This window comes from Oncorhynchus masou, chromosome 13, assembly GCF_036934945.1.
Source record: "Oncorhynchus masou masou isolate Uvic2021 chromosome 13, UVic_Omas_1.1, whole genome shotgun sequence".
In the NCBI taxonomy this organism is placed as follows: domain Eukaryota; kingdom Metazoa; phylum Chordata; class Actinopteri; order Salmoniformes; family Salmonidae; genus Oncorhynchus; species Oncorhynchus masou.
This window is the reverse complement of record NC_088224.1, coordinates 22,720,845-22,746,905: the sequence shown is the minus strand read 5'-3', so window position 1 is coordinate 22,746,905 and position 26,061 is coordinate 22,720,845. Positions and strand designations below refer to the sequence as shown.

The 26,061-nt window shown below is 43.0% G+C and overlaps 1 pseudogene; it reads right to left on the bottom strand.

Annotated features, from left to right (window-relative positions):
* The window catches only part of LOC135551912 (ataxin-1-like), a 211,189-nt pseudogene that overhangs the window by 158,610 nt on the left and 26,518 nt on the right, over nt 1-26,061 (bottom strand).

Genomic DNA, 26,061 nt, shown 5'->3' with positions numbered 1-26,061 from the left:
TTGTCCTCTCCTGATTGGACTAGATAGCTCTGGACAGCCAGCTCTGTCTGTCTGGATAACCCTGACGAGTTCAGGAAACTGACAACATGGTAACTCAGTATCACTTCTGCGCCACCAGAACCAGAAAGAAGTATGGGTTGTTAAGACAATCCACTGCTGTGCATTTTGAGTACAAAATACAACCTTCTTTTTCTCCTCCTATATACATATTGATTAGATTAAACTACTAGAAAAGAGGACACCGCTCTGTCTATACAAGCACATAGAGTAGCAGCTTGGACCAAATACATGCTCATATAGGAGGCTGAGACTACGCGAATACTAATACAACAGAGCCAGTCAGTCTTACCTGAGTGTAGGAGGCGGTTGGGCCTGGTTCTTGTCCAGTGGTCCGGTCCGGGTGGGAGGAAACAGGAAGCGGTTCAGTTGAAGACAGGGGACCAGTCAGTACTGTGGTTCAGTTGAAGACAGGGGACCAGTCAGTACTGTGGTTCAGTTGAAGACAGGGGACCAGTCAGTACTGTGGTTCAGTTGAAGACAGGGGACCAGTCAGTACTGTGGTTCAGTTGAAGACAGGGGACCAGTCAGTACTGTGGTTCAGTTGAAGACAGGGGACCAGTCAGTACTGTGGTTCAGTTGAAGACAGGGGACCAGTCAGTACTGTGGTTCAGTTGAAGACAGGGGACCAGTCAGTACTGTGGTTCAGTTGAAGACAGGGGACCAGTCAGTACTGTGGTTCAGTTGAAGACAGGGGACCAGTCAGTACTGTGGTTCAGTTGAAGACAGGGGACCAGTCAGTACTGCAGTAACTGCTGCTGTGTCTGTTTCTCTCGGTCACTGAGGGGAGCCTGCTCCCAGATCCCCTCTCTATCTGTCCGTGTCTGTCTCGCTCCAGGTGCTTTCACCATTCCCTACAGAGAGGAGAGGGATGAGAGAGGCGTCCATGTTACTTGGCAATTAGGAAGGGAACGTGTGTGTTGGGGGTGAGGTTACAGTTTGGAGACCGGCCAGCAGCACCATACTTACTGTATATTGGGAATCCATTTATTTAAGTGATGAAATTACTTTGTTTTCATGTAAAAAAAAAATATATATATATAACGGCAACCTTTGCAATAGGGATGACATTTCCTATCTGAGGTCACAGTTCAAATCAAAAGCACAACTTACTGTATATTTTCCACAGACAGCCAGACAACACTTTCAGCAGGTCAAACAGAGAAGGCCTATCTTGAAATTCTATCTGTCTTGTAGTACTCCTATCTGTCTTGTAGTACTCCTATCTGTCTGGTAGTACTTATATCTGTCATGTAGTACTTATATCTGTCATGTAGTACTCCTATCTGTCTTGTCGACCTCCTATCTGTCATGTTGACCTCCTATCTGTCTTGTAGTATTCTTATCTGAATTGTAGTACTCATATCTGTCTTGTAGTACTCCTATCTGTCTTGTCGTACTTATATCTGTCATGTAGCACTCTTATATGTCTTGTAGTACTCCTATATGTCTTGTAGTACTCCTATCTGTCTTGTAGTACTCCTATCCTTCTTGTCGTACTCCTATCTGTCTTGTAGTACTCCTATCCTTCTTGTCGTACTCCTATCTGTCATGTAGTACTCCTATCCAAACAAAACATGTTAAGTACTGTATGTACAGTGTCTACTGTACACTTATACAACAGTAATGTTGTCTGTCTTATTTAGGGTGTTTCCCAGATAGCTTGGCCTGCGTGATGACCCCTGGACCTCCCTGGGGGTCAAGTGGGAGGGGTGGGGGGGGTCAGTATATTAGGAATGGCCTCTTTGGTTTTCCAGCTACATTCCTCTGGTGTGGGCTGTGAGGGGAGGGATGACTGGTTGATCATTATGGTACACAGTACTGCTTGCTACTCTACTCAGCCCACAGATCCCTCTCTATCTCTCTCTCTCTCTTGAGGGATAGGCTCATCCTGCTGGCTGGCAGGCAAGCGGGCTGCATCAACTAAACAAACACTGGCCATGCTATTTATACACCCATGGCTCGTCGGCATGGCTACCACACATTGTTTACCTGCATCACAAACTATTTCAGCTTTTGTATTTAAGTGTGTTTTTCTTCTTCTAGGAATTGTTTTATATTCTTAGCTGTTTTCAATGTTGGCTGTTTTCAATGTTGGGTCATTTCATAGCCTCAAGGCAGACATGAGATGTTTAATGTGATTGTCCTGTTTCTTTCTTTGGCTTCTTCGTCGTATGACTTTATTTGTTGATTTCAGGAAACAACAAAGTTTAGCTTTGAGCTGTCTGTCTGTCTGTCTGACTTTCTCTCTGTTTTGGTTTGTGTTGTTTACTTGTTTGTATTTTTATGTTTACTATAGTTGTTTGTGAGGCTTGTGTGTCCCTCTCCCTCTTCAGTTCACGGCGAGGGCAGCCTGGAGGTCAGCCATCTCCCATGGCAACAAGGACGGGCCTGGACGTCAGGAGGTGGACCCAGGAACCTTCTCAGAGGCAACAGAAAACAGGTCACCTGATCCAGCGTCAGTCCAGTTTCCCTCGGGGCCTGAAAGCTACACTATCAACTACACTACCGTGTTTTCCAACCGTGACTTGTTCACAACACCAGCAATGACTGCAATCCTAGAAATCAGCATTTGAGAGACAACTGAGACAGTGATTGTCAGATATAGAGCATTTCACGGGGATATGATGTCATTATTTGGACAAATACACTGAACAAAAATATAAACGCAACATGTCAATATTGGTCCCATGTTTCATGTGCTGAAATAAAAGATCCCAGACGTTTTCCATATGCACAAAAAGCATATTTCTCTAAAATGTTGGGCACAAATTTGTGGACGAGTGGTTTGCTGATGTCAACATTGTGAAAAGAGTGCCCCATGTTGGTGGTGGGGTTATGGTAAGGTCAGGCATAAGCCACGGACAACGAACACAATTGCATTTTATCTTGCAACTTGAATACACAGATAACGCGAGGCCCATTGTCGTGACATTCATCACCTCATGTTTCAGCATGAAAAATGCACAGCCCCATGTCGCAAGGATCTGTAAACAATTCCTGGAAGCTGAAAATGTCCCAGTTCTTCCATGGCCTGCATACTCACAAGACATGTCACAACTTCCGCTGAAGTGGGCTCCTCTCCTTGTTCGGGCAGTGTTCGGCGATCGACGTCACCGGCTTTCTAGCCATCGCCGCTCCATTTCTCATATGTCCATTTGTTTTGTCTTGTTCCATTACACACCTGGTTTTCATTATCTAATCACACTACATGTATTTAGTCCGCTGTGAGATGTTCACTCGCTATACTTTTGTTTATGTTCTGTGTTTTTTGGGGCACTTTGATGTCATGTTGTGCCTAGTTCTTGACCGGAATAAACATTCCACAGAACAAAACCTGATCAACTCTATGTGAAGGAAATGTGTCGCGCTGCATGAGGCAAATGGTGGTCACACCAGATACTGACTGGTTTTCTGATCAACACCCCTACTTTCTTTTTAAAGGTACAGTGGGGCAAAAATGTATTTAGTCAGCCACCAATTGTGCAAGTTCTCCCACTTAAAAAGATGTGAGAAGCCTGTAATTTTCATTATAGGTACACTTCAACTATGACAGACAAAATGAGAAAAGAAATTCAGAAAATCACATTGTAGGATTTTTTATGAATGTATTTGCAAATTATGGTGGAAAATAAGTATTTGGTCACCTACAAACAAGCAAGATTTCTGGCTCTCACAGACCTGTAACTTCTTCTTTAAGAGGCTACTCTCTCCTCCACTCGTTACCTGTATTAATGGCACCTGTTTGAACTTGTTATCAGTATAAAAGACACCTGTCCACAACCTCAAACAGTCACACTCCAAACTCCATTATGGCCAAGAGCAAAGAGCTGTCAAAGGACACCAGAAACAAAATTGTAGACCTGCACCAGGCTGGGAAGACTGAATCTGCAATAGGTAAGCAGCTTGGTTTGAAGAAATCAACTGTGGGAGCAATTATTAGGAAATGGAAGACATACAAGACCACTGATAATCTCCCTCGATCTGGGGCTCCATGCAAGATCTCACCCCGTGGGGTCAAAAGGATCACAAGAACGGTGAGCAGAAATCCCAGAACCACACGGGGGGACCTAGTGAATGACCTGCAGAGAGCTGGGACCAAAGTAACAAAGCCTACCATCAGTAACACACTACGCTGCCAGGGACTCAAATCCTGCAGTGCCAGACGTGTCCCCCTGCTGAAGCCAGTACATGTCCAGGCCCATCTAAAGTTTGCTAGAGAGCATTTGGATGATCCAGAAGAAGATTGGGAGAATGTCATATGGTCAGATGAAACCAAAATAGAACTTTTTGGTAAAAACTCGTCGTGTTTGGAGGACAAAGAATGCTGAGTTGCATCCAAAGAACACCATACCTACTGTGAAGCATGGGGGTGGAAACATGCTTTGGAGCTGTTTTTCTGCAAAGGCACCAGGACAACTGATCTGTGTAAAGGAAAGAATGAATGGGGCCATGTATCGTGAGATTTTGAGTGAAACCTCCTTCCATCAGCAAGGGCATTGAAGATGAAATGTGGCTGGGTCTTTCAGCATGACAATGATCCCAAACACACCGCCCGGGCAACAAAGGAGTGGCTTCGTAAGAAGCATTTCAAGGTCCTGGAGTGGCCTGGCCAGTCTCCAGATCTCAACCCCATAGAAAATCTTTGGAGGGAGTTGAAAGTCCGTGTTGCACAGCAACAGCCCCAAAATATCACTGCTCTAGAGGAGATCTGCATGGAGGAATGGGTCAAAATACCAGCAACAGTGTGTGAAAACCTTGTGAAGACTTACAGAAAACGTTTGACCTCTGTCATAACCAACAAAGGGTATATAACAAAGTATTGAGATAAACTTTTGTTATTGACCAAATACTTATTTTCCACCATAATTTGCAAATAAATTCATAAAAAATCCTACAATGTGATTTTCTGGATTTTTTTTTCTAATTTTGTCTGTTATAGTTGAAGTGTACCTATGATGAAAATTACAGGCCTCTCTCATCTTTTTAAGTGGGAGAACTTGCACAATTGGTGGCTGACTAAATACTTTTTTGCCCCACTGTATATGTGATGAACAGATGCATATCTGTATCCCCAGTCGTGAAAATCATAGATTAGGGCATAATTAATTTGCGTTTATATTTTTGTTCAGTATAACAAGTGAAAGAATGCAAATTGTCAACGCCTATCCATATTCAGCATACTATCTCCTTTCCATGTGTAGCCACCTGTGGCTGTCATATAATTATATTTCTATGCTACCTGTTCTGCTTTCTGCTCACATTATGAGCTACTGTACCCCGAGGTGATTGTGAAGTGGATAAATGGGTGGGATCACCTTAGCTGCTAATCTCTATATTAATCATTCACAGAGCAACCTAACTTAACCTAACCTAGCGTAATTCTTCAGAGTAATAAACTAGTACCGTGGAGTCGGGACTGATAGAAAGGTGAGAAGATACTGCAGAAAGGGCTTCTTCTGCCTTTCAGCAGACATGCAGACACGTCCTCGTAAACACACACACACACACGCACGCACACACACGCACGCACGCACACGCACACGCACGCACGCACACACACACGTATGCTATTATTGTGCTATTACTACATTACACACCGTAGTAGGTTATGGCCAGGCCCTGTTTGGCGTTCTGTCGATGTGTGTTAAAGTGTGTCAGCATGTGAGTGCAGCATGATAGTCAGGTGACTACTGGGAAACAGGTCAGATCACCTGGCTGTGTCCAGATGCTGAGGTGAACTTTGACACTCTGGTTGCTGATAGGACACACGCGTGCACACACACACACACACACACACACACACACACACTACTCACGCCTGCATCTTTTTCCCCTGACTCAGCAGCGGAGGGCACAGGTTTCAGTTCCCTGTCTCAGTCACACAGGAAACTCACTACCACAGGGTGTGTGTGTGTCGACTGCTTCCTGTTTACAAACAAAAGTTCAAACACAAAGTATCAGTGACTAAGCAGACCAGTTGGCAAGTGTAATCCAAACATGTTTCCAGCTGACCACCATTGTACCTGTTCCCAAGTACTCCAAAGTAACCTGCCTAATTGACTATTGCCCTGTAGCACTCACATCTGTAATTATGAAACACTTTGAAAGGTTGGTCTACGCACGACTCCAACACCATCATCAAGTTTGCTGATGACACAACGGTGGTAAGCCTGATCACCGGCGGCGATGACAGGGGAAGGTCAGAGACTTAGCAGTGTTGCCAGGACAACAATCTCTCCCTTAATGCTAGTAAGACCAAGGAGCTGATCGTGGAGCTGATCGTGGACTATAGAAGAAAGAGAGGAGAGCACATCCCCATCCACATCAACGGGTTTGTAGTAGAGCGGTTTGAGAGCTCCTTGGTGTGCACATTACTAAGGACTTGGTATTACTAAAATGGTCCACACACACCCGCACAGTTTTGGAGAGGGCATGACAGAGCCTCTTCCACCTCAGGACGCTGAAAATATTTGGCATGGGCCCTTCGGATCCTAAAATGTTTTGATCTCTGCAGTACCATACGTAGAGTGAACGGTGCCCAGACGAGACATCGTTTCTGAGCCGGCAGAAATCACACATCAATGTCATTATCATGGGCATATCCAAGTAAATGCCAATAGAAAAAATGTAATCAAAATAAAGTTTTAACTAAAATGTGTGTAATTCATTGTTATTTGAATATGTAGGTAACAGTTTTCCGAAAGCAATAAGGCACCCGAGGCCGTGCTGTATCATGAATACAGTCACAGTTAAATGGGTTGACTGGCCCTCCACCAAACGACGAGCTCTACCTGTGACTGCCTTTATGATACTGCACTGCCTCCGTGTTTTATTGATTAATGATTACATCCTCCCTCCGTCCTCCTCCTCATCATGAGCTCCCACCCGGCATATAGCCTCTGTCCTGGTCTGCTCCACTCTCAGGCCCCGCAACGCTACATTGTCAAAACTGGACATTGTATTTCATTTACCATTTGTTATTTTTATGAGGAAACAATACTGGGGGAGCACAAATTCTATCTGAGGGGTCCATGCCCGGGTTTGCCATCCCGTAAAGCCGGCCCTGGCTTGGTATGGCAAATGCACCGCCCTCGACCGCAAAGCGCTAAAGAGGCTGGTGCGGACAGCCCAGTACATCACTGGGGCCGAGCTCCCTGCCATACAGGACCTCTATATCAGTATCAGAGGAAGGTTCCAGACAGATTCTACCCCCAAGACATGACTGCTAAATAGCCATAAGACTATCTTGCACTGACTCTGTGCACACTCACAAGACTATACAGTATATACACACTATATACACACACTCACAAGACTATACAGTATATACACACTATATACACACACTCACAAGACTATACAGTATATACACACTATATACACACACTCACAAGACTATACAGTATATACACACTATATACACACACTCACAAGACTATACAGTATATACACACTATATACACACACTCACAAGACTATACAGTATATACACACTATATACACACACTCACACACACTACATTGACACAAAACACACACACATTCACAACATACGCACACACACTAGTGATGGAGGAAAACATCCAGAAGATTACATACTTGGATATCAGTTTTTATAATATATTGTATCGTATCGTTTTGACAAAATATACATATAATATGATGCACCAAAACTTCAGTATTTTCCTTCATAGCTTGTCCTCCATCTTCTTTTTAAATAGGGAGCCAATCAGCACTTTGACTGATGCAAACTCATTTTCTCACCATCTCTCTCTTGTCTCTCTGCAGCAAACAGATGGTAAGAGATATGTAGGGAACATCGAATCACAATAAAATCACAGTATCGAATCGCAATACATACACAGTGAGTGTACAAAACATTAAGAACACCTGCTCTTTCCATGACATAGATTGACCAGGTGAATCCAGGTGAAAGATATGATCCCTTATTGATGTCACTTGTTAAATCCACTTCAACCAGTGTAGATGAAGGAGAGGAAACATGATAAAGAAGAATTTGCAAGCCTTGAGACAATTGAGACATGGATTGTGTATGTGTACCATTCAGAGGGTGAATGGGCAAGACAAAATATATAAGTAAGTGTATGGGGCATTGTAGAAGGTGCCAGAAGAATTGTTCACCACCCAAAAGACTTGACACAACTGTGGGAAGCATTGGAGTCAACATCCCTGTGGAACGCTTTCATTACCTGACGAATTGAGTCTGTTCTGAAGGTTCTGGGAGGGTGAGCAACTCAATATTAGGAAGGTGTTCCCAGCCCTATCACACACACATAACACCCACCTGCATGATAACACAAACAAACACACACATACTGGTACTCCCTGTATACAGCTCCACATTGGTCTGGTACTGGTACTTCCTGTATATAGCTCCACATTGATCTGGTACTGGTACTCCCTGTATATAGCTCCACATTGGTCTGGTACTGGTACTTCCTGTATATAGCTCCACATTGATCTGGTACTGGTACTCCCTGTATATAGCTCCACATTGATCTGGTACTGGTACTTCCTGTACATAGATCCACAGTGATCTGGTACTAGTTCTCCCTGTATATAGCTTCACATTGGTCTGGTACTGGTACTTCCTGTATATAGCTCCACATTGATCTGGTACTGGTACTTCCTGTACATAGATCCACAGTGATCTGGTACTGTACTCCCTGTATATAGCTCCACATTGGTCTGGTACTGGTACTTCCTGTATATAGCTCCACATTGGTCTGGTACTGGTACTCCCTGTATATAGCTCCACATTGATCTGGTACTGGTACTTCCTGTACATAGATCCACAGTGATCTGGTACTAGTTCTCCCTGTATATAGCTTCACATTGGTCTGGTACTGGTACTTCCTGTATATAGCTCCACATTGATCTGGTACTGGTACTTCCTGTACATAGATCCACAGTGATCTGGTACTAGTTCTCCCTGTATATAGCTCAACCTTGATCTGGCACTGGTACTTCCTGTACATAGATCCACAGTGATCTGGTACTAGTTCTCCCTGTATATAGCTCCACATTGATCTGGTACTGGTACTCCCTGTATATAGCTCCACATTGATCTGGTACTGGTACTTTCTGTATATAGCTCCACATTGATCTGGTACTGGTACCTCCTGTATATAGCTCCACATTGGTCTGGTACTGGTACCTCCTGTATATAGCTCCACATTGGTCTGGTACTGGTACCTCCTGTATATAGCTCCACATTGATCTGACACTGGTACTCCCTGTATATAGCTCCACATTGGTCTGGTACTGGTACTCCCTGTATATAGCTCCACATTGATCTGGTACTGGTACTTCCTGTATATAGCTCCACATTGATCTGGTACTGGTACTTCCTGTATATAGCTCCACATTGATCTGGTACTGGTACTCCCTGTATATAGCTCCACATTGGTCTGGTACTGGTACTTCCTGTATATAGCTCCACATTGGTCTGGTACTGGTACTTCCTGTATATAGCTCCACATTGGTCTGGTACTGGTACTTCCTGTATATAGCTCCACATTGATCTGGTACTGGTACTTCCTGTATATAGCTCCACATTGGTCTGGTACTGGTACTTCCTGTATATAGCTCCACATTGATCTGACACTGGTACTTCCTGTATATAGCTCCACATTGATCTGGTACTGGTACTTCCTGTATATAGCTCCACATTGATCTGGTACTGGTACTTCCTGTATATAGCTCCACATTGATCTGGTACTGGTACTCCCTGTATATAGCTCCACATTGATCTGGTACTGGTACTTCCTGTATATAGCTCCACATTGATCTGGTACTGGTACTTCCTGTATATAGCTCCACATTGATCTGGTACTGGTACTCCCTGTATATAGCTCCACATTGGTCTGGTACTGGTACTTCCTGTATATAGCTCTACATTGATCTGGTACTGGTACTTCCTGTATATAGCTCCACATTGGTCTGGTACTGGTACTTCCTGTATATAGCTCCACATTGATCTGACACTGGTACTTCCTGTATATGGCTCCATTCTTGTGTATTTATTTGTGTATTTTATTTGACTATTTTTAACTCTGCATCATTGGGAACGGCTCATATGCAAGCACTTCACAGCAAAGTCTACATGTTGTATTCGGCGCATATTTAAAATACAATTTGATTTGATTTGTGTGTGTGTGTGCGTGTGTTCTTCTTTTCTTATCTCTTTTCTTCCATGGCTCAGATGGCTCATGACTCAGGTGGTTCAAGGCTCAGATGACTCATGGCTCAGATGATTCAAGGCTAAAATGGTTCAAGGCAAAGATGATTCATGGCTCAGATTACACATGACTCAAATGACTCAAGGCTCAGATGATTCAAGGCTCAGATGGTTCAAGGCTCAGATGGCTTAAGGTTCAGATGGTTCAAGGCTCAGATGGCTCATGGCTCAGATGACTCATGGCTCAGATGACTCATGGCTCAGATGACTCATGGCTCAGATGTTTCAAGGCTCAGATGGTTCAAGGCTCAGATGGCTCATGGCTCAGATGGCTCATGACTCAGATGACTCATGGCACAGATGACTCAAGGCACAGATGACTCAAGGCTCAGATGGTTCAAGGCTCAGATGGCTCATGGCTCAGATGGTTAAAGGTGAAGATGACTCATGGCTCAGATGGTTAAAGGTGAAGATGACTCATGGCTCAGATGGCTCAAGGTGAAGATGGCTCATGGCTCAGATGGTTCAATGAGACGAATAAGATGAGACATTTGTTCATTATGTCAAAAGCAGTGCATTATATGTAATAGGGTGTGATGATCTGACTGTGATGCCCATGGATGGGTTAATCATTCACTGTCCCCCATATCTCTCTCTCTCTCTCTCTCTCTCTCTCTCTCTCTCTCTCTCTCTCTCTCTCTCTCTCTCGTCAAAGTATACATATCGAAAAATATAAAATTATAAATAAAATCAAAATATTTATTTATATATAAAATATATTTATATATAAATAAATGAAGGGACCAACAGCAATAATAATAGTAGTAGTGGACTTGGGATTACCATTAATAACAACTACAACAACAATATTGATGAGAACAACAATACATTAAAGCAATGGTAGTAGACCAGTGTCAACATGACTGAAAAGACAGTCTCTCTCCCATGACTGAGAAGACACATGACATGGTATGAAAGATAAAACAAAACAAGATGGGAAATATTATCGACATTACTTTGCACTTTTCACTAGCTGTCCCTCAGGTTGTGGCAGGAGGACACATATTTGGCTGCCAAATATCTCTCTCTCTCTCTCTCTCTCCCTCTCTCTCTCTCTCTCTCTCTCTCTCTCTACCCCTCTCTTTCCCTCACTCTCTTTCTATCTCTCTATTTCTCCACTCCTATCTTTCTCACCCTCCTTCTCTATTTCTACCCTTCCTCTCTCCCTCTCTCTCTCTTTCTACCCCTCCTCTCTCTCTCTCTCTCTCTCTACCCCTCTCTTTCCCTCACTCTCTTTCTATCTCTCTATTTCTCCACTCCTATCTTTCTCACCCTCCTTCTCTATTTCTACCCTTCCTCTCTCCCTCTCTCTCTCTTTCTACCCCTCCTCTCTCTCTCTCTCTCTCTCTCTCTGTGAATTTAAGCTTCCCTCACAGAAGGCAAGGTCTTCTCCCTCTTTGAGTTCTGTCTCCCACATGCTGGGTATCAGTAGCTATCAGTTACACAACTCCCAACCAAGCCATATCTCTGTGTGTGTGTGTGTGTGTGTGTGTGTGTGTGTGTGTGTGTGTGTGTGTGTGTGTGTGTGTGTGTGTGTGTGTGTGTGTGTGTGCACGCGTGTGTCCTATCAGCAACCAGAGTGTCAAAGTTCACCTCAGCATCTGGACACAGCCAGGTGATCTGACCTGTTTCCCAGTAGTCACCTGACTATCATGCTGCACTCACATGCTGACACACTTTAACACACATCGACAGAACGCCAAACAGGGCCTGGCAATAACCTACTACGGTGTGTAATGTAGTAATAGCACAATAATAGCATACGTGTGTGTGTGGACAGTACACATCAGGACAGTACACAGCAGGACAGTACACACACGCAGGACAGTACACATCAGGACAGAACACAGCAGGCAGAACACAGCTGGACAGTACACAGGGGCGTTAGGGTTGGGCGGTTTGCAATACTGTTAAAACTATCTATAAAAAAAATATTATTACATTTGAACATTTATTTGGACTTTAAACTAAATACCAGCAGGAAACCTATGCACTAGGTTATGCGATAAAGAAAATTGTGTTCTTAATTTGATCTGTTACTAGGTTTGGGTGATATTAAGATAGTATTGTAATATCGAAGATGATTGACAGCAATCATCATTGGGGACGACATCGTGATGGGACAGACAATTGTTTAGCCTGTTTGAACTTCACTGGCGCCGCGCAGCACAGAATGGAGTCTCGCAGAACACAGCAGGACAGTACACATCAGGACAGAACACAGCAGGACAGTACACATCAGGACAGTACTCAGCAGGACAGAACACAGCAGGACAGTACACAGCAAGACAGAACACATCAGGACAGTACACAGCAGGACAGAACACAGCAGGACAGTACACAGCAAGACAGAACACATCAGGACAGTACACAGCAAGACAGAACACAGCAGGACAGAACACAGCAGGACAGAACACAGCAGGACAGACCACATCAGGACAGTACACAGCAGGACAGTACACAGCAGGACAGAACACATCAGGACAGTACACATCAGGACAGAACACATCAGGACAGAACACAGCAGGACAGTACACATCAGGACAGTACACAGCAGGACAGTACACAGCAGGACAGAACACAGCAGGACAGTACACTTCAGGACAGTACACAGCAGGACAGTACACATCAGGATAGAACACAGCAGGACAGAACACAGCAGGACAGTACACATCAGGATAGAACACAGCAGGACAGTACACATCAGGATAGAACACAGCAGGACAGAACACAGCAGGACAGTACACATCAGGATAGAACACAGCAGGACAGAACACAGCAGGACAGTACACTTCAGGACAGTACACATCAGGACAGTACACAGCAGGACAGTACACATCAGGACAGAACACAGCAGGACAGTACACATCAGGACAGTACACATCAGGACAGTAGACATCAGCACAGCCCACAGCAGGACAGTACACATCAGGACAGTAGACATCAGCACAGCCCACAGCAGGGCAGTACACAGCAGGACAGCACACAAGAGAGACATCAGGGACTGTAACATACCCTGTTTCACGGAATCATGGATCTCTCCAGGATATACTGTCCCTGTCCATACAGCCAGCTGAGTTCTCAGTACATTATGCAAACAGGAATAAAGAACTCTCCGTAAATAAGAAAGGTAGAGGAGTATGTTTCATGATTAACTACTCATGGTGTGATTGTGAAAACGGCCTTTTGTGTTCTTTTGTTAACCGGACCTAGAATACCTCACAACTGCGGACCGCATTACCCCCCAAGAGAATTCCCTTCAGGTTATAGTCATAGCCATGTACAGTTGAAGTCGGAAGTTTACATACAACTTAGCCAAATACATTTAAACTCAGTTTTTCACAGTTCCTGACCGTTATTCTAGTAAACATTCCCTGTCTTAGGTCAGTTAGGATCACCACTTTATTTTTAAAATGTGAAATGTCAGAATAATAGTATTCTAATTGTTTATTTCAGCTTTTATTTCTCTCATCACATTCCCAGTGGGTCAGAAGTTTACATAGTATTTGGTAGCATTGCCTTTAAATTGTTTAACTTGGGTCAAACGTTTGGGGTAATTGTCCATTTGGAAGACCCATTTGCAACCAAGCTTTAACTTCCTGACTGATGTCTTAAGATATTGCTTCAATATATCCACATACTATGCCTACCTCATGATGCGATCTATTTTGTGAAGTGCACCAGTCCCTCCTGCAGCAAAACACCCCCACAACATGATGCTGCCACCTCCATGCTTCAGAGTTGGGATGGTGTTCTCCCCCTTTTTCCTCCAAACATAACAATGATCATTATGGCCAAACAGTTCTATTTTTTGTTTCATCAGACCAGAGGACATTTCTCCAAAAAGTATGATCTTTGTCCCCATGTGCAGTTGCAAACTGTAGTCTGGCTTTTTTTATGGCGGTTTTGGAGCAGTGGCTTCTTCCTTGCTGAGAGGCCTTTCAGGTTATGTCAATATAGGACTCGTTTTACTGTGGATATAGATACGTTTGTAACTGTTTCATCCAGCATCTTCACAAAGTCCTTTGCTGTTGTTCTGAGATTGATTTGCACTTTTCACACCAAAGTACGTTCATCTCTAGGAGAAATGTGTGTGTTTTTGCCAATTTTAACTGCACACTTGTTGTTTGTGGACGTGGATTTTATAATGTCATATGTTTTTCCCCCAACACTACATTCCATCAATTTGTAAAGCAGACCCTCATGCCAAATCGAGTCCAAAGCTTTTTTTAAATCAACAAAGCATCAGAAGACCTTGCCTTTGTTTTGGTCCTCTCTCTTTCTCCCCCTCCTCCCTCCACCCCTCTCTCTCAGTGTCTGTCTGTCGGATGCATGGGCCTAGGCTACAGCCTAAACCTATTCATTCAACCTATAGAAAACTCTAATAAGTTTAATCAAATTTAAGCTTATTAAGAAATAAATTATCCATGCAGGCCTGAAAATCCCTCCATAGTTTGAAAACCAAATGGCCAATAACCTATCCTCCTACTAGGCCTATCATAAAAGCTTTAATGTTATTAACAGCAGCTTACTTCCTGAAAACTCTAGCCTAAAAGGTGTTGTCCTAAAGTTACCGCTTTAAAAAATGATAAGAATGAAAGTCTATAGCCTCGGCTATTCTCAATCACAGCTTTATGAGAGATAAAATAGAATATTAGGCTATTCTCAATCACAGCTTTATGAGAGATAAAATAGAATATTAGGCTATTCTCAATCACAGCTTTATGAGAGATAAAATAGAATATTAGGCTATTCTCAATCACAGCTTTATGAGAGATAAAATAGAATATTAGGCTATTCTCAATCACAGCTTTATGAGAGATAAAATAGAATATTAGGCTATTCTCAATCACAGCTTTATGAGAGATAAAATAGAATATTAGGCTATTCTCAATCAAGCTTTATGAGAGATAAAATAGAATATTAGGCTATTCTCAATCACAGCTTTATGAGAGATAAAATAGAATATTAGGCTATTCTCAATCACAGCTTTATGAGAGATAAAATAGAATATTAGGCTATTCTCAATCACAGCTTTATGAGAGATAAAATAGAATATTAGGCTATTCTCAATCACAGCTTTATGAGAGATAAAATAGAATATTAGGCTATTCTCAATCACAGCTTTATGAGAGATAAAATAGAATATTAGGCTATTCTCAATCACAGCTTTATGAGAGATAAAATAGAATATTAGGCTATTCTCAATCACAGCTTTATGAGAGATAAAATAGAATATTAGGCTATTCTCAATCACAGCTTTATGAGAGATAAAAGAGATAAAATAGAATATTAGGCTATTCTCAATCACAGCTTTATGAGAGATAAAATAGAATATTAGGCTATTCTCAATCACAGCTTTATGAGAGATAAAATAGAATATTAGGCTATTCTCAATCACAGCTTTATGAGAGATAAAATAGAATATTAGGCTATTCTCAATCACAGCTTTATGAGAGATAAAATAGAATATTAGGCTATTCTCAATTATGAGATAAAATAGATAAAATAAAGAATATTAGGCTATTCTCAATCACAGCTTTATGAGAGATAAAATAGAATATTAGCTATTTCAATCACAGCTTTATGAGAGATAAAAAAATAGCTATTCTCAATAGCTTTTAGATAAAATAGAATATTAGGCTATTCTCAATCACAGCTTTATGAGAGATAAAATAGAATATTAGGCTATTCTCAATCACAGCTTTATGAGAGATAAAATAGAATATTAGGCTATTCTCAATCACAGCTTTATGAGAGATAAAATAGAATATTAGGCTATTCTCAATCACAGCTTTATGAGAGATAAAATAGAATATTAGGCTATTCTCAATCACAGCTTTATGAGAGATAAAATAGAATATTAGGCTATTCTCAATCACAGCTTTATGAGAGATAAAATAGAATATTAGGCTATTCTCAATCACAGCTTTATGAGAGATAAAATAGAATATTAGGCTATTCTCAATCACAGCTTTATGAGAGATTAGAATATTAGGCTATTCTCAATCACAGCTTTATGAGAGATAAAATAGAATATTAGGCTATTCTCAATCACAGCTTTATGAGAGATAAAATAGAATATTAGGCTATTCTCAATCACAGCTTTATGAGAGATAAAATAGAATATTAGGCTATTTCAATCACAGCTTTATGAGAGATAAAATAGAATATTAGGCTATTCTCAATCACAGCTTTATGAGAGATAAAATAGAATATTAGGCTATTCTCAATCACAGCTTTATGAGAGATAAAATAGAATATTAGGCTATTCTCAATCACAGCTTTATGAGAGATAAAATAGAATATTAGGCTATTCTCAATCACAGCTTTATGAGAGATAAAATAGAATATTAGGCTATTCTCAATCACAGCTTTATGAGAGATAAAATAGAATATTAGCTATTCTCAATCACAGCTTTAAAATAGAATATTAGGCTATTCTCAATCACAGCTTTATGAGAGATAAAATAGAATATTAGGCTATTCTCAATCACAGCTTTATGAGAGGTAAAATAGAATATTAGGCTATTCTCAATCACAGCTTTATGAGAGATAAAAATAAAGCTATTATTATCCAGTTCTGAAGACAGTCTGATTCCATCCAGCCCATGATGTATAACCAACTTGGTGCACTAGGCCTATACAGGGAGTGATACCATTTCTCATCCGACTGTTACTGCTCCATGTGTGCACAACGCTGATGCAGACACACCCTCCCACACACTCACACACACACACACAAACCTGTTCCATGCTGATGCTCCTCCACCACAAAGGAATATTAGAAAACATTTCCCTGCACTTAGCCTCTGTCCAGGGTTTCAAAAACATTATATTTCGTCATGATTCGTCCAGTTTTAGCATTCCATTTTGCACTATATTCCAACTGTCATTTCATTTACCATTTTTGAAAGAATAATATTCAGGTTAGGGGGCCAATAGGGTGGCCATCGTATATCATAGTGTTTTATGATACATAATCATGACTTTGCCCTACCCTACCTGTTACATTATTTATCATTATGAAGCTTACCAGTAGTTTTTTGAAACAGCTGAGCCGGTCACATGTTGTTTGTTTACAAGCGCACAATGACCAGGACTAGTGAGTCACTTTCACTGTGTAGCACGCACCAGGTGATCCAGTAAAACTTGTATGGAATTCGCAAACTAAATATTTGCCAGCTAAATATCTTATAACTCTTCAATTAACTGTGTAAAATGTGGCAAATACTCTGCAGTTGTGCATTTGGTGGACTAACTTAGGAGCTAGTTAGCTAAGTGTTTAGCTTCTTGCAAAATCAAGCTTCTCTCGGTAACAGCAGAGAATTCCTGTCCTTGATCAAGGTCCTTGCCATCTGTTTTGTGCGTGCAGAAAAAGGTGAGTAGCATTTTTGAGTTACTTGCATATTTTTATGAGCTGGGATGTTCGTCCTGCAAATACTTTATGTCAGAGACCGTATCAACTGTTTTGCATGCAGTCGTTAGCATTTAGCTAGCATCCGCTACGGGATTTTACATGTACTTGTTAGCATTGCTAACCTTCAGGTTACAGAGGCTCAGTGGGGTCTTTTCAGCTTGAAAATAGTACCCCTTGTGTTCAATGCAGGTAATACCATATATATCCTGGGCTGGCACAAGGACGGTATGAAGGTATGAAAATCTAGATCCCTCCCAAGCTCAGTGTGCGTGAAACATGTGACCTACGAACATGTGAGGGAGGGAGAAAGAGAGAACGAGAGAGAGAGATAGAGAGATAGGAGTATAGTACACTACAGCAAAGTAAAGTGTGTTTTTTCAAGGAAAGGATTCAAAAAAAGGCGCTCTTAAGAGGTGTGTGTGTGTGTGTGTGTGTGTGTGTGTGTGTGTGTGTGTGTGTGTGTGTGTGTGTGTGTGTGTGTGTGCGCATTAGAATGACGTGATCTGGAGGAGCACACACGGGTGTCTTAACGCGGGGAGACGGAGTGCACTAACTCCGCACATCAGCATGCCAAGCATCCCCTAAGGGAATTACTCAGCATTCCTGAGTCAGGCCTGGTTAGAGGAGTGGAGAAGGAGGCGAAGAAGAGAGGGAGAGGAAGAAGAAGAAAAAGAGGAGATGAGGAGAGCTCAGCTTTGATCTCCTTTGAGAAGAGCAGAAACACTAGGGTTAGGGAAGGGGCTAAAGCGGCTGTGTTTGTGTGTGAGTTTGTGCGAGTGCACATTTGTGTGTGTGTGTGTGTATTTGTGCACACATTCGTTTGTGTGTGTGTGTGTGTGTGTGTGTGTGTGTGTGTGTGTGTGTGTGTGTGTGTGTATTTGTGCACACATTGTGTTTGTGTGTGTGTATTTGTGTGTGTGTGTGTGTGTGTGTGTGTGTGTGTGTGTGTGTGTGTGTGTGTGTGTGTGTGTGTGTGTGTGTGCGCGCGTGTGTGTGCGTGTGTGTATGTCAGCTTTACCTGCACTACAGTCCTGGCGTCTCACAGACGGCTGCGGAGGATTGAGCTACTCCGGTAAAACTGCAAATCTGTTCCTGTTCTATTAATCTAACAGTGTAACTGACTGACATCAAGTATAATGCCTGGATTAAGGCTCTTCTGCAAGGTATTAAGGACAAAAATGTGCTTGTCTAAGAAACGTTCAGGGCATCATCTACCCTCACCACTTCTCCTTCCTCTGTCACAACCTCTGTCCATGTCTTTCTATCCCTCTTTCTTTGTCTGTCTCTCTCTTTCCCTCCTCTCTTCTCCTCTGTCTCAGACTCTCTCTGTCTTTCTCTCTCTCTCTCTCTCTCTCTCTCTCTCTCTCTCTCTCTTTCCCTCCTCTCCTCTCCTCTCCTCTGTCTCAGACTGTCTCTCTGTCTTTCTCTCTCTCTCTCTTTCTCTCTCTCTTTCCCTCCTCTCATCTCCTCTGTCTCAGACTCTCTCTCTGTCTCTCTCTGTCTTTCTCTCTCTCTTTCCCTCCTCTCCTCTCCTCTGTCTCCGACTCTCTCTCTGTCTCTCTTTCTCTCTCTTTCTCTCTCTCTTTCCCTACTCTCCTCTCCTCTGTCTCAGACTCTCTCTGTCTTTCTCTCTCTCTCTTTCTCTCTCTCTTCTTCCAACTCTCTCTTCTCCCCATCTCTCTCTATTATGAGTTATAAAAGCAAGGTATCACAAAAAAGTGTCTCTAAAATGTGTCTGATTTAATTCAACCTCCACCCGCCCCTCTAACCTCCATCCGTCCCTCCTTTCCCTATCTGCCCCTTGGGAACCTCCAGCAAGGTCTGAAGCCCCAGACTGAGGACAGACAGATAGGGACTGGAAGGAATAAGAACATGACCTAACAGATGGCAACGCTGTCAGAGTGGCAACTGGCACTATGTGTGACGGGGTGTGGGGGGAGTGTGTGTGTGGGTGTGCGTGTGCGATTGCAAGCTTTGTATCTCATCTTTTTCGGCTCCCTGACAATAAATGCTGTCTAAATACAACTGAAGCCCCACCATCTTTCTCTAACATTCTTTTGTTTCTAGGTGTCACGAATATTACCGAAGTTGACTCCCCTTCTGGTTCGGGTGGCGCTCGGCGCTCGTCGTCGCCGGTCTACTAGCTGCCACCGATCCATTGTTCTGTGTTCGTTTGGTTTTGTCTAATTGGTTTCACCTGTTTCTTGTTTGGTTGTTAGGGTGGGGCTATTTAAGTTAGTTCAGCCCGCTTCTGTTTGTGCGGGCTTGTTCATCTGTATTTTGCATTTTCGGGTTTTTTCGCTGTCCTTTATTTTTTCACATGTGTTGTTCGCCTGATTTTTGTTCTTGCGATTTTCTGGACATTAAAGCGTGTTTTTCCCGTATCCTTTGCTCTCTGCGCCTGACTCCACACCTATTCACTCATTTACCGTTACACTAGGTAAAACCAAATTACTCATTCATTTTCACAACCATCATAAGACAAACACCTTGTGGTTTCTGTGCTCACCATCAGTGGTGGAAAATGTCCCCAATTGTTATACTAGAGTAAAAGTAAAGATACCTTAATAAAAAATGACTCAAGTAAAATTAAAATAGTACTTGAGTAAAAGTCTAAAAGTATTTGGTTTTAAATGTACTTAAGTATCAAAATTAAATGTAATTTCTAAAATCGACTTACGTGTCAAAAGTACAAGTATAAGTCATTTCAGATTCCTTATATTAAGCAAAGCAGATTTTCTTGATTTTTTATTTATTTACGGATAGTCAGAGGCACATTCCAACACTCAGACATCACTTACAAAATAAGCATATGTGTTTAGCAAGTCTGCCAGGTAAGAGGCAGTAAGGATGACCAGGGATGTTCTCCTCATACCGTAAGTGTGTGAATTGGAACATTTTCCTGTCTCCCAAAACCGACTGAAGTAGTACTGCAAAGTATTTCTACTTAGGTACTTCACACCACTGCTCACCACCCTTGTGATCAACGTTCTATGAACCAAAGCATGTACACAGATTTACTCTTTGCTGGACAAAATTCTTTCGTGCCCCCTAATGAGTGACCAACACACCTCTTCTTTCCTAAGAAAATACAGTGGGAGACCAAGGTTTGCTCTCTGTATGGAACCATTCACTAGTTGTGCCCACGTTTTTCCCCGGTCAAACCTAGAGGGCCTTGGCAGACTTGTGACCATAATTATGTAATGGAGATCGAACACGCCACACACACATGGTATGTACACACCCACACACACCATACACACCGTACACACCCACACCGTACAAACACCGTACTCACCCACACATGGTATGTACACACCCACACACACCATACACATCGTACACACCCACACCGTACAAACACCGTACACACCCACACATGGTATGTACACACCCACACACACCATACACACCCACACCGTACAAACACCGTACACACCCACACATGGTATGTACACACCCACACACACCATACACACACACCCACACCGTACAAACACCGTACACACCCACACATGGTATGTACACACCCACCCACACCATACACACCCACACCGTACAAACACCATACAAACACCGTACACACCCACACATGGTATGTACACACCCACACACACCATACACACCCACACCGTACAAACACCGTACACACCCACACATGGTATGTACACACCCACACACACCATACACACCGTACACACCCACACCGTACAAACACCGTACACACCCACACATGGTATGTACACACCCACACACACCATACACACCCACACCGTACAAACACCGTACACACCCACACACACCATACACACCCACACCGTACAAACACCGTACACACCCACACATGGTATGTACACACCCACCCACACCATACACACCGTACACACCCACACCATACACACCGTACACACCCACACCGTACAAACACCGTACACACCCACACATGGTATGTACAGACCGTACTATGTTGTTTGGATTCCAGGCTGCTTCTACACTGTCAGTACTTACAGTACCAGTCAATAGTTTGGACACACCTACTCAGTCAAGGTTTTTCTTTATTTTCACTATTTTCTGCATTGTCGAATAATAGTGAAGACATCAAAACTATGAAATAACACATATGGAATCATGTAGTAACCAAAACAGTTTTAAACATATTTAAATATATTTTATATTTGAGATTCTTCAAAGTAGCCACCATTTGCCTCGATGACAGCATTGCACACTCTTGGCATTGTCTCAACCAGCTTCACCTGGGATGCTTTTCCAACAGTCTTTAAGGAGTTCCCACATATGCTGAGCACCTGCTGGCTGCAGGTATCTCTGCAGAACGCTGTGGTAGCCATGCTGGGTTTGTGTGCCTTGAATTCTAAATAAATCACAAACAGTGTCACCAGCAAAGCACCTCCACACCATCAAACCTCCTACTCTATGCTTCACTGTGGGAACCACGCATGCGGAGATCATCCGTTCACCTACTCTGCGTCTCACAAAGACATAGAGGTTGGAACCAAAACAAAAATCTAAAATTTGGACTCATCAGACCAAAGGACAGATTTCCACCAGTCTAATGTCCATTGCTCGTGTTTCTTGGCCCAAGCAAGTCTAATCTTCTTATTGGCGTCCTTTAGTTTTTGTTTCTTTGCAGCAATTCGTCCATGAAGACCTAGGTCTTAGGTAGGTGTGTCCAAACTTTTGACTGGAACTGTATGTATGACAGGTCTAATGATATCTGCTGAAACATGAGGTTACCGTGGGACTCTGTCCAAACTAACACCTGTCTGAGTGTCTGTTACACCCCCACCATGTCCCCCGGGGGAGAGGATAGTTCTCTGGAAAGTCTTTGTAGGGTCGCTGGCTTTATCTCGGGTGTGTGTGTGTGTGTGTGTGTGTGTGTGTGTGTGTGCATGCGTGTTGACGTGCTGATTAGGACAAATGTGGACCCTCTACTGTTGACTCTCCCTCTAACATCTCTCCAAAGACGCAGCCTTTAGATAAGCCTGTGTCACAGGTGTCACACACACATGTCGACATAGGATCAGGGCTGTTAGCCCCACACGAGAGGCCCCACCAGCGCGGTCAGTCTCGACATGACCCTTGCTTTTTCCACATACATACATGTAACACACACATCATCGCCGATCACTCGAGTATGAGCATGTAGGAGAGTTCTACACACAAACTTGCTCTCTCACCATGGTCATACACACAAACAAAAGTACAGGACACCCTCCAATGAGAACATACTTCCAGGCACAAAGACATACTCATGCACGCGTAAACACACACACAGCTACAGTACCAGTCAAAAGTTTGGACACACCTACTCATTCAAGGGTTTTTCTTTATTTTTTACTATTCTCTACATTGTAGAATAATAGTGAAGACATCAAAACTATGAAATAACACATATGGAATCATGTAGTAACCATAAAAGGTTTAAACAAATCAAAATATTTTGAGATTTGAGATTCTTCAAAGTAGCCACCCTTTGCCTTGATGACAGCTTTGCACACTCTTTGCATTCTCTCAACCAGGTTCATGAGGTAGTCACCTGGAATGCATTTCAATTAACAGGTGTAAATCGTTAAAAGTTCATTTGTGGAATTTCTTTACTTCTTAATGTGTTTGAGCCGATCAGGTAGGGGTGGTATACAGAAGATAGTCCTATTTGGTTAAAGACCAAATCCATATTATAGCAAGAACAACTCAAATAAGCAAAGAGAAACAACAGACCATCAGTACTTTAAGACAGGGCTGCCCAACCCTCTTCCCGGATAGCTACAGTCCTGTAGGTTTTCAGTCCAACCCTCATTTAACACACCTGATTCTGTTAATTAGCTGCTCAACAAGACCTTAACTAGCTGAATCAGATACGCTAAATTAGGGTTGGACTGGTAACTTACAGAACAGTAGATCTCCAGGAAGAAGGTTGCTTTAAGACATGAAGATCAGCCCTGCTTTAAGACATGAAGGTCAGCCAACGCGGAAAATTTCAAGAACTTTGAAAGTATCTTCAAGTGCAGTCACAAAAACCATCAAGCACTATGATGAAACTGGCTCTCATGATGTTCGTCACAAGAACGGAAGACACAGAGTTACCTCTGCTGCAGAGGATAAGCTCATTAGAGTTACCAGCCTCAGATTGCAGCCCAAAAAAATGCTTCACTGAGTTCAAGTAACAGACACATCTCAATATCAACTGTTCTAGATGAGACTGCGTAAATCAGGTCTTCACGGTCAAATTGATGCAAAGAAACCACTATTAAAGGACCCCAATAATAAGAAGAGACTTGCTTGGGCTGAGAAACACGAGCAATGTACATTAGACTTGTGGAAATCTGTCCTTTGGTCTGATGGGTCCAAATTTGAGATTTTTGGTTCCAACCGCTGTTTCTTTGTGAGATGCAGAGCAGGTGAATGGATGATCTCCGCTTCGAGGCAAGCAACACTGAGAAATGCATGAGAGCATCAGCTGTTCTGCATGACTGTGTGATGACGCTCTTCGTAGCCGACGTGAGTAAGACCTTTAAACAGGTCAACATACACAAGGCTGGGGGGCCAGACTGATTACCAGGACGTGTACTCCGTACATGACCAACTGCCTGGTCAGCACATCTCCCTGATTGAGTCTGTAATACCAACATGTTTCAAGCAGACCACCATAGTCTCTGTGCCCAAGAACACAAAGGCAACCTGCCTAAATGACTACAGAACCGTAGCACTCACGTCCGTAGCCATGAAGTGCTTTCAAAGGCTGGTAATGACTCACATCAACACCATTATCCCAGAAACCCGAGACCCACTCCAATTTGCATACCGCCCAAACAGATCCACAGATGATGTAATCTCTATTGCACTCCACACTGCCCCTTCCCACCTGGACAAAAGGAACACCTATGTGAGAATGCTATTCATTGACTACAGCTCAGCGCTCAAAACCATAGTACCCTCAAAGTTCATCACTAAGCTAAGGATCCTGGGACTAAACACCTCCCTCTGCAACTGGATCCCGGAGTTCCTGACGGGCCGCCCCCAGGTGGTGAGGGTAAGTAGCAACACATCTGCCACGCTGATCATCAACAGTGGAGACCCCCAGTGGTGCAAGCTCAGTCCCCTCCTGTACTCCCTGTTCACCCACGACTGCATGGCCAGGCAAGACTGCAACACCATCATTAAGTTTGCAGACGACACAACAGTGGTAGGCCTGATCAACGACGAGACAGCCTACAGGGAGGCGGTCAGAGACCTGGCCGGATGGTGCCAGAATAACAACCTATCCCTCAACATAACCAAGACTAAGGAGATGATTGTGGACTACAGGAAAAGGAGGGCTGAGTACGCCCCCATTCTAATCGACGAGCCTGTAGTGGACTATGTTGAGAGTTTCAAGTTCCTTGGTGTCCACATTACCAACAAACTAGAATGGTCCAAACACACCAAGACAGTTGTGAAGAGGGCACGACAAAACCACTTCCCCCTCAGGAAACTAAAAAGATTTGGCATGGGTCCTGAGATCCACAAAAGGTTCTACAGCTGCAATATCGAGAGCATCCTGACCGGTTGCATCACTGTCTGGTACGGCAATTGCTCAGTCTCTGACCGCAAGGCACTACAGAGGGTAGTGCGTACAGCCCAGTACATCACTGGGGCTAAGCAGCCTGCCATCCAAGACCTCTACACCAGGCAGTGTCAGAAGAAGGCCCTAAAAAATGCCAAAGACCCCAGCCACCCCAGTCATAGACTGTTCTCTCTACTACTGAATGGCAAGCGGTACCGGAGTGCCAAGTCTTGGACAAAAAGGCTTCTCAACAGTTTTTACCTCCAAGCCATAAGACTCCTGAACAGGTAATCAAATGGCTATTTGCATTGTGTGCCCCGCCCCCCAACCCCTCTTCTACGCTGCTGCTACTTTCTGTTTATCACATGTGCACAGTCACTTTAACTATACATTCATGTACATATAAACATACTACCTCAATTGGGCCGACCACCCAGTGCTCCTGCACATTGGCTAACCGGGCTATCTGCATTGTGTCCCGCCACCCACCACCCGCCAACTCCTCTTTACGCTACTCTCTGTTCATCATATATGCATAGTCACTTTAACCATATCTACATGTAAATAATACCTCAATCAACCTGACTAACCAGTGTCTGTATGTAGCTTCGCTACTGTTTTCACTGTCTTTTTAATGTTGTTTTATTTCTTTACTTACCTATTGTTCAACTAATACCTTTTTTGTACTATTGGTTAGAGCCTGTAAGTAAGCATTTCACTGTAAGGTCTACACCTGTTGTACTCGGCGCACGTGACAAA